Raw genomic sequence first — 8,571 nt, 5'->3', positions numbered from 1 at the left:
AAAACGTCAAAGAGGTCCTTTGAGAATTAGTTCGTGCGGTTAAAATTTCACGTGCAACTGTGCGCAGTACATTTAAAAGTCAACTACGAGGGTGTACTCAAATATTTCACTGCAAGGGAAAGTTTTTCAGGTAAGTTCTGAAGGCTCCTGGAAAATGTGCGCTCTGTTTGGCAAAGTCGAGTGACAGCTAGAAGCTCATATGCGTTTAGGCAGTAAATTTTTAGAAAGCTCCCGAGCGCGGAATTTAATAGCACGGTTACCTTGGCGAGAATGCATGCGTACGTTCGTCGAATGTTGTGGCTCGTTATTTCTAGAGCGACCACTGTTGCCTACGGTTTGAAATCAGCTATATTTTTTTCAAATAACTTCCTAAGTAGACCTTTTTCAGAGCAAAACGAGGGGTTGACGACGAAAGGCTCTGACAAAGTATTAATGCTCGAATCGTCCGCTCGTTAGGATCTCTCTCTGCGGCAATTTACTCAACTCACTTGGAAAAGTAAATTATAATACCTATTGAGCATAAGTATCGCGCCTCTAGAACTTGAGGCTGTAATATGCTTTCAAAAATAGTCTTGGGATGTCACAATTGTTTTACCGTTGCATTGTTATTCTAAATCACCAATCCCCATCTTATTTTTTTTTTAGTAGATACAGAATGAATTTAAAGCGTTGTTTGTTCATTGGCAAGTTCTTGTGCATGTTGCTGGTATCCACCAATGCTTGGTGGCCATTTTATAGTTCGTCTACTGAAGAGACCGAAGCTGAGAAAGGGCGTGATTTGAAGAGCAGTCCAGTTCCTTTTGAAATGACGACCGTCGAAGAAAAAATTTTGGCCAAGGACAAGAGGTATATGGAAAATCTTGCACCACTGGACACCTGTCATCAGATTGTAAGTATGAAATCATCAAAGTATACAAACAGTTTTTAATTTCACAAATCTTGTTTTGGTAATAGCAGTAAATGTTATATTTTCCAATTAAAAGCAATTACACTGGTAAATGCAAATTAATTCCTATTCTGTCACGCGTAGCTCGTTGCGTTACACGTTTTCACGTATTGTTTTGTTAAGAATTGTGGGATAGCAGGAGGCATACTGTCGAAATAGAAAACTGTAATTTGTAGGTGCTTCGGTGAAGACGCTTTCTCGTTTCACCTTAAACGTTTGTTTTCAATAAACCCGGTTACACTGCCGAAGAAGAGTTCTGATCTCGTCTATTTCTCGGGTAATGGATCAGAGCTTGACAGATCGGAACGTTTCCGCTCTAGAGATGTTTTTGTATTACGGGGCATGCTTAGCACGCGAATATAAATACACGTGGGGTTTTCAACGCACGACTACATGTTCGTGACATTCGATTTGGATCACTTGCACCTTGTTCTTAAAGTTACAAATGAGTGCAACGAGGTTCATTGCTTCAAGGACAGCATACTATTAGAATGATTTTAAACGCAACCCTGAACCTTGAGCTAACTAACCCTTAAACTCCGAGGACCAAGACAAAAATTGTTCTGTCAGTATCAATCCTATATAAGGCAGACCAGGAAGCCGTTACCGGGCAGACAAGCTAGTGATGAGAATAAAGTGTAACTTGGGGGATCATTAGATAATCCAATAGCAAATGCTTCAGACTTAAATTCATAGAAGTCTATGGCGCGCAGTTAGGAGAATTACTATTGAGATCTGGGAGTGAAAGGGGGTGAGAGGGCAACAGGACTCGGTAATCGTTTAGATATTTTCCGCCAGTGTTAATTAAGCTGCAAATTGAGCCAAAAATAATAAAACTGTCATACAATTTAGTCATGTCAAAAATCCTTGCGACCATTTTTGATCCCTAGGTCATTGACCAAATCTCGAAATCATGTAGCGATATCAACGAAGTTGAACTGGCAAGGCTGGGCGTGGCTCTCTTAAACTGTCAATCGAAATGCGAAGGAAGGAAAACGTACGAATGCACAGACGACATGGTAAATGTTTAATTTCGTTTATCCATCGATCGCTTCTGAGTAGCAAGGTCAGTTTGGACAATCGCTACGTCCAAAAAGATGTGCAAACTAAAGTGAGGGTAACAAATTTTTTTTTTTGCAATTTCGGTTTAGGAATTGCGTGATTGCACAGCTGATATGGATGCCAATACTTGGGACAGTTATCGCATCATAAGCAGCAGGGCGCGGTCGATCTGCTATGCCACCCGGCAGCAGCAGCTCAGATTGAAGACAGAATTCACTGTCAATCAGCTGGCCGGTGAAGCAGAAAATCAAATGGAGCTTATGAACGGTTTACAAGTAAGTTTCAATCACCCTTATTCTCTCCTCAAACAAGATGTGTCAATTGGTGTGGGAACTTCAAGACATCCCAACATGACGATAGATCTGTGTTAAAGGTGGAAGCATCTCATTTAAAACACCTTTAAGTTGGGAGAAAATAACTAATGAGATTTTGTACTATATGAAGGTTGTGATAAGAAATGTTTCTCAGCAGATGTTCTGACAGTCATTAGAATATTTCATTATTTTTATCAATAAATAAAAACATTAATTAACCTGTCACTGACAGGCTTTGCTTGGAGGGGCTGAGAAAGAAATGGGTTCAAGTGAGGTGGGCGGCGCAAGGGGGACGGGAGGAGCGACGGGGCTTTCTTGTTAGCTCCCCTCTCTCTGTTATCTCTTTTCCTCCTGCTTTCCTCCTCGCCCAACGCCCTACCAGAACGCCCGTTGATACGCGCAACTTCCATTTTTGTTGAATTGAAAAGGAAGGTCAAAGGACTCTGATAGAAGCGGCAGATGATACTGTGATTAGAGTGACCGCTGGTCAGGAACGTCTTGTGAAACAGCAAGAGCAACTGCATTCCAACTATGACGATGTACAGCGGTCGATCGCGTACTCATTGACAGGAAATGTCAGGGCGCTCATAGACAGTGGTTGGAAACAGCTCAAAGATATGGCAAAGGCGCTCAAAGAAAAGCTTGGTCAGTTTAGAGTTTCTTATCAAAGAAAAAGATTCTTCCTTCAACCCTACTTGATTATCGTCTCCCTCTTTTTACTGCCCGAGATTAATCACCTTTGAACTACAATCTTCAAATCACACTGAGGATCAATTTTCTACCTTGTCCTGGTAACGTATTCTCACGTAGCAATGTTTTCTTCTAGTGTGGTCGATCGATCCAAATCAAATCGTCATTGAAATAGATAAAAATGCATACACATTTATTAGTGTCTCGGGCAGTTTTGTTCTCAGCTGGGAAATTAGATGCAAATAAAATATTGAGGTGAAATTTAAATTAGAGTATAAAGAGTTAGAGATGCTTTTCATTGCACAATAACATAAAAGTTAGTATCTTCCGTTCTTAATCAACAGAGAATGCTACAATAGAAATTCAGAAGCATGATTTGGACCATGAAAAGAGACACCGCAGAATTGTAGAGGACTTGAACAAGATTCGCAGTAAGGCAGAAGAAGTGTGGAATAAGATAGGTAACTAAGACTCTGACTACATGGAGAAAATTAATGACCACATGAATAAGGTATCTCGAAAGAGAATACTAACAGTTTATATTGTCTTGTGAATGATTAACCCTTTACACTTCTACATTGGTATTCATACTCTCCATACTGTTCTATACGTTTCTTGTAGTGCTGGCAAGGAGAATTTGTTTGACAATCAGGAGTTTCTTGAGGTGGCGATTGTTTCCTTTATTCTTGTGACCTTAATGTGTAATTCGGAGAAATTAGATGCCGGTCACTCAAGGAGTTAAGGGGTTAATTTTTGATTATGAGCTCAACTGACAACCACCGAATAAAATTTGATTGGTGCAGCTGAACAGAGCTGTATTCCACCGATTGTAATGTAGTATAACCTAGGGGATAGTCATCACAACGGCTAATCGTTATAAAGGAAACTATCGGGTGCTAAAGCGTGGGAAAGCGCGACAGAGCTTTCTGGATTGTTCTTAGTTTTGCATCTGATTGGCTGAGGAGGTGGCACGAACCTTCTGCGCCAATCACTGAGCACTGGTCCTTCTACCTCCGCTGGTTCACGACATTTTGAATCAAATCAGATGCCAATCGTTATTGTTTTACCTTCTGAGAAAGTTTGTTTGAATTCGGTTGTAGACCACAGCACACTTCAAATGAAATCGTACCACAGTGAGACCACTCAACATTACAATGAGACCATGGAAAATCTGAAGACTATCACCGATACGATTGGATACTTAATAGAGGTAAGAAAAATCTGGTTTGACTTATTGCAAGTGTGTGAGTAAATTAGAACTGCGCGTGATCACTTGTCTTTTAATTGAGTCTTTTGTGCTTAGAACCCCTCGCATATAAACTATATTGTTAAAAGATCGGCTTTTAATATTAAATTTAGGATGTTACTTTTATATTTCCAAATTAATTTTTTGAATAGAACCTCAACGATTTGCGTGAAATGATTGCTTCTTGAAAAGCTTCTGAAGCAACTATTATCGTGTAATTTATTTTAACAGGTAACCGATCACATGCAAGATAAGGTCGACAACAGACTCGGTTGGTTGACGCGACATCTGGGAGGGACAGGAGACAAACCAGCGTTAGTCACCACCTGCTTGATGCATGCTGGGTATTTCCTCCTAGCAACTCTGTGTATCTTCTTCCTGAATACCCCTCTGTTTACTTGGCTTTTTCTCCTGGTTTTTGTACCGATCATTGCATGGATGGAGATCAGTTTTGACTCCAGTTTTACGTGCGGTACACTTTCTTGTATCATCGCTGAAGCTCTGCTAGGTATGTAATGGTATTTACATTTTCATTTACGTGCCAATCGTATCACTGCCACAACAAAACAAAACAAAGCAAGCCTTGCTTTGATCAAAATCCTCAAGATAACTCGCAAATGTGAAATTCGTATGTTTTCCTTCAAATTGTCTCCATTTACGATGAAACGCGACCAGTTCACTGACGTGGTATTTTGCACACTTATCAATGGCTTATAATAGTTCCTATGATCCTATAGGGAAATGGTTATACATTTACCTGAAAAAGAAATTTTTCTCATCGAACGCTGAAAATTACTTAAATTGGGCGAGCTCTCCTTGTCGACAAGAAACTCCAAATGATACAGAGAACATGCTGGATACAATAGGTAGGTGTTTGTTTGTTTTTTTTTTTGGAATTATGTATCTACATACGTATCTACATAAATATATGCATGTTTTCGTTCCGAAATTAGGCTTCAATTTTTTTCCTTAAACATTTTAAATTGTTCTCATACTTCGAGGCTAAAACTCGTATCACTGTGAAAGGTTTTCGAACACCCCCAATCTCTAATGGAGTTGCCTTCTTCATTCTGAATTCAACGCTTTACGCAAGGAAGAATAGAATTCAACAGAAAAGCGCTTCATCCTAACGTCCCAGAACATGGCGAGGCAACGCAGGTGAGTCGACCAAGTAGGTCAATCCTGTCGAAGGTAATCCTGGATTGCATTGGTTTGGTCCACTTCGCTCTGTCATTGGTCCAAAAAACTTGCTACTTTCTCTCAACCAATCAGATGCAAAACTAGAACCAATCACGACTTGGTCGCCTGCGTTTCCTGCACGTTATTTTCAGTTCTCATTGGCTCTAAGGGTATTTTTCTTTCTTCTGATTGGTTGATGTGATAACTTTGGCTTTGGCTTACGGCACTTGAACACGATGGCGGGCTATAAAAGGAGAGGTGCCTTGGGTACCTCTGGACCATTTGTCAAACAACCGTCGTGTGATGTAGAACTTCAATAGTCAAGTCAGCTTGAGCTATAGCTGATCCAAAGCAGTGAAGAGCGGGCGCATTCCTCAAAATTGTTTCATGTTCTCATCACAATACAAGAATTTTTGAGATTTGTATTTCTTTTCTCCAATGGAAACTGTCTTTATTCGTGGCAGTAAATTTGAAATGGAAGAAGGTGGCTCGCATTTTACATCATTGCCACCATGCTGGTGGAAGTAAACATCTCGTTAGCTCCATTTGTTTGTCTACCAGGCACCTAAGGGACCTCTCCTTTTATAGCGCACCTTCGAGTTTGATCGAAAAACGCTTCAAGGCCCTTTCTGTTGATAACTTCCATAGTTAATAAACCTTTCCCTTTTCCCTATTTCAGATAGTATCGAGAGCCTGGATGACTCAGCTGTAACTTTGAAACCCAAGGGACATGTGGGAAATACCAGACGTCAGTTAAACCTTGCATTCCCAGATGCAGCCTCGACCCCGAGTAGTAAGATAACCACTACACGCAGGCGCTGTGGTGCTCGAACAAAAACAGGCTTAGTCTGTAAGAGAGTGCTCTGTGATGGAAGCTTTAAATGTACTGCGCATTTACGATGTATTCCAGTTATATCCCGGATGAGTGTTAAGGAACAGACGCGTAACGGAGCTAAATTTAAGCATTAATATAAATATTGCAGAGAAATGCCTTAAAAATGGCAGGACAGAGCTATTTTTTGTATTTATCTATATCTATGAGTAGATGCCATGTATTATGTATAGCTAGAGCTTTTGCGTTATGTCCGAGTTATGTGATCGAGGCAGCGAGTCTCGCTTGTAACGGCACTATTTCTTGTAAGCGCAGTAGTATAGAAAGACAGCCGAATGGCCCTCGATGTCCTTAATTTGACCTTTCATCAGCACTCAATAAAATTCTCCAGTTTGAAATCAGACGTTTTTTCTGCCACAAAGAGGTTTTGGTGTAGCTCACTTTATATTTAATCTTTGGATACCTTTGGGATGTCGTGAAGCAAAAACAGAGCAAGACTCCACAAGAACCATAATTCCCAGACGATTGCGTCCGCGAGCTGTCAAATATAACTATAACTATTAAGTCAATTGCAAGTTAGCGCAGAAATAAAGTGACAGTTTTTCACTTGAGAATAGCACAGCATGAAAAAAACACTTAAGTTGGCGTAATATTATCCCAAAGCTACCGTAAAGGTCTACTTTACACAGCTTTACGCCACATTTACACTTCGTAAAGGCACTCTTTACGCGGCCATTACGCAGTGACGTAAAGTTTGAGTAATGAGACTAATTTAAGAGACCTTTACGCACAGCGTAAAGTTGGTGTAAAATAGAGATTTACGCTGCCTTTAGTTCGCTTAAGGTTAGTGTAAGGCTGCCGTAAAGGTCTACTTTACACAGCTTTACCCTGTCTTGAAAACCTAACATATTTTAATTAGATTGATACTAATGGTTAAATTTTCAGCTTAAACCCTGAAAACTTCGAGATACATTCACACGAAATGCCAGTTAGTCCAAATTAAATACATTGTATGGACAGATACATGTAGTCAAAAAGAAATTCAACACAAAGTAGATTGACAATTGTTTATTTGCAATTTAACTTAAAATTCTTGCATATCTCTCTACAATTATAATGCTACTGAAATAACAAAACTATCACTCAAAAGCTCTAAACAACAATTTCATTGAAATAAAGGAAAGGTCGACCAAAAATTATGGGGCTTCAAAAAATTATAGACAATTACAAATTATTGGTTCGAAGTTACATTAAACCTTGATTTATTTATACTGATGCCAAATACCTTATTTTTCTACAGTAATCAAGTCATGACTTCTCTTTTCCAAAATAACTTAAGAGGTTGACTGATCAACAGAACCAAGTGAAAATATGAAAACTGCAAGGAATTTTTTACTTGGGCTTCAAATAGACTTATAGGCTAGTAGATCAGGCTATACTTTTGGGCGGTCTTTGCTTATTTGAAAGAATGATAGAGCAAGCTACAGTTACATTTCAACAGAATATACTGTGATATACTGACAACACACCAACTGGATGAGTTCTTGGCATCTTAAATCAAGTTTGTGCACAAACTGCCATAACCTTTTTTGTGACATCACGCAAAAGGCTGTTGTAGTCTTGTTGGTAATTGATTTAAACAAAACACCAGGAGCAATATCCAGCTTCATATGCACTTCACAGTGCAGCTCCTCATAAAACTTTGCAGTGATATGTTAAGGCAGGTTGCGCGTGCTTTTTCTTGGTCTTTCTTCAGCCACCACTGCTTTCGGCTCTTGGATTTGTTTCTCTATGCATTGCGTCCAAGTTTGGAACAGACATCCCTGTTAAAGGAGCAATCGGAATATTTAAGGGCCTCAACAAGATTAAGCAGGCTTTATTCGGGCGCGCACGCTCTTTTTCGGCCTAACGCACATTGCGTGACGGACGTGTACTGTGAGAGAATACGATCTTGGTGGTGGTGTGACAAAACAATAGCTTCCTTTGAACAATTGAGGTCAAAGGCCGACTATCACACGAGCGGCCGAGGGAAACATTTTTGCGCGAAACTTAAGCGACATGTTCAGATGGAGCGATAAAAAATTCAACTATGTCGGTTTTTCGAAAGTTTAAGCTTCCTCAGCTAATACGAAGAGGGTCACCTGGCAGCGAAATTGCAGAAGAGATTCTACGCTTCAAATGTAGTGAATTGCCGGTAAATCAGAGAGTAGGAAAAGGTTCCTTTGGAGATGTTTACACAACTGAATACAAAAGTTCAGGAGATAGGAAGTGTCATACCGTTGTCGTTAAAAAAATGCTGTAG

General features: G+C 39.8%; 1 pseudogene; it reads left to right on the top strand.

Annotated features, from left to right (window-relative positions):
* Window positions 1-655: 655 nt before the first annotated feature.
* On the top strand, window positions 656-6,892 carry LOC148722687 (protein brambleberry-like; annotated as a pseudogene).
* Window positions 6,893-8,571: the final 1,679 nt, after the last annotated feature.

Source organism: Stylophora pistillata, chromosome 10 (genome assembly GCF_964205215.1).
Source record: "Stylophora pistillata chromosome 10, jaStyPist1.2, whole genome shotgun sequence".
Taxonomy (NCBI): domain Eukaryota; kingdom Metazoa; phylum Cnidaria; class Anthozoa; order Scleractinia; family Pocilloporidae; genus Stylophora; species Stylophora pistillata.
The sequence above is the reverse complement of the archived record's forward strand: the minus strand, read 5'-3'. Positions and strand labels throughout refer to the sequence as shown.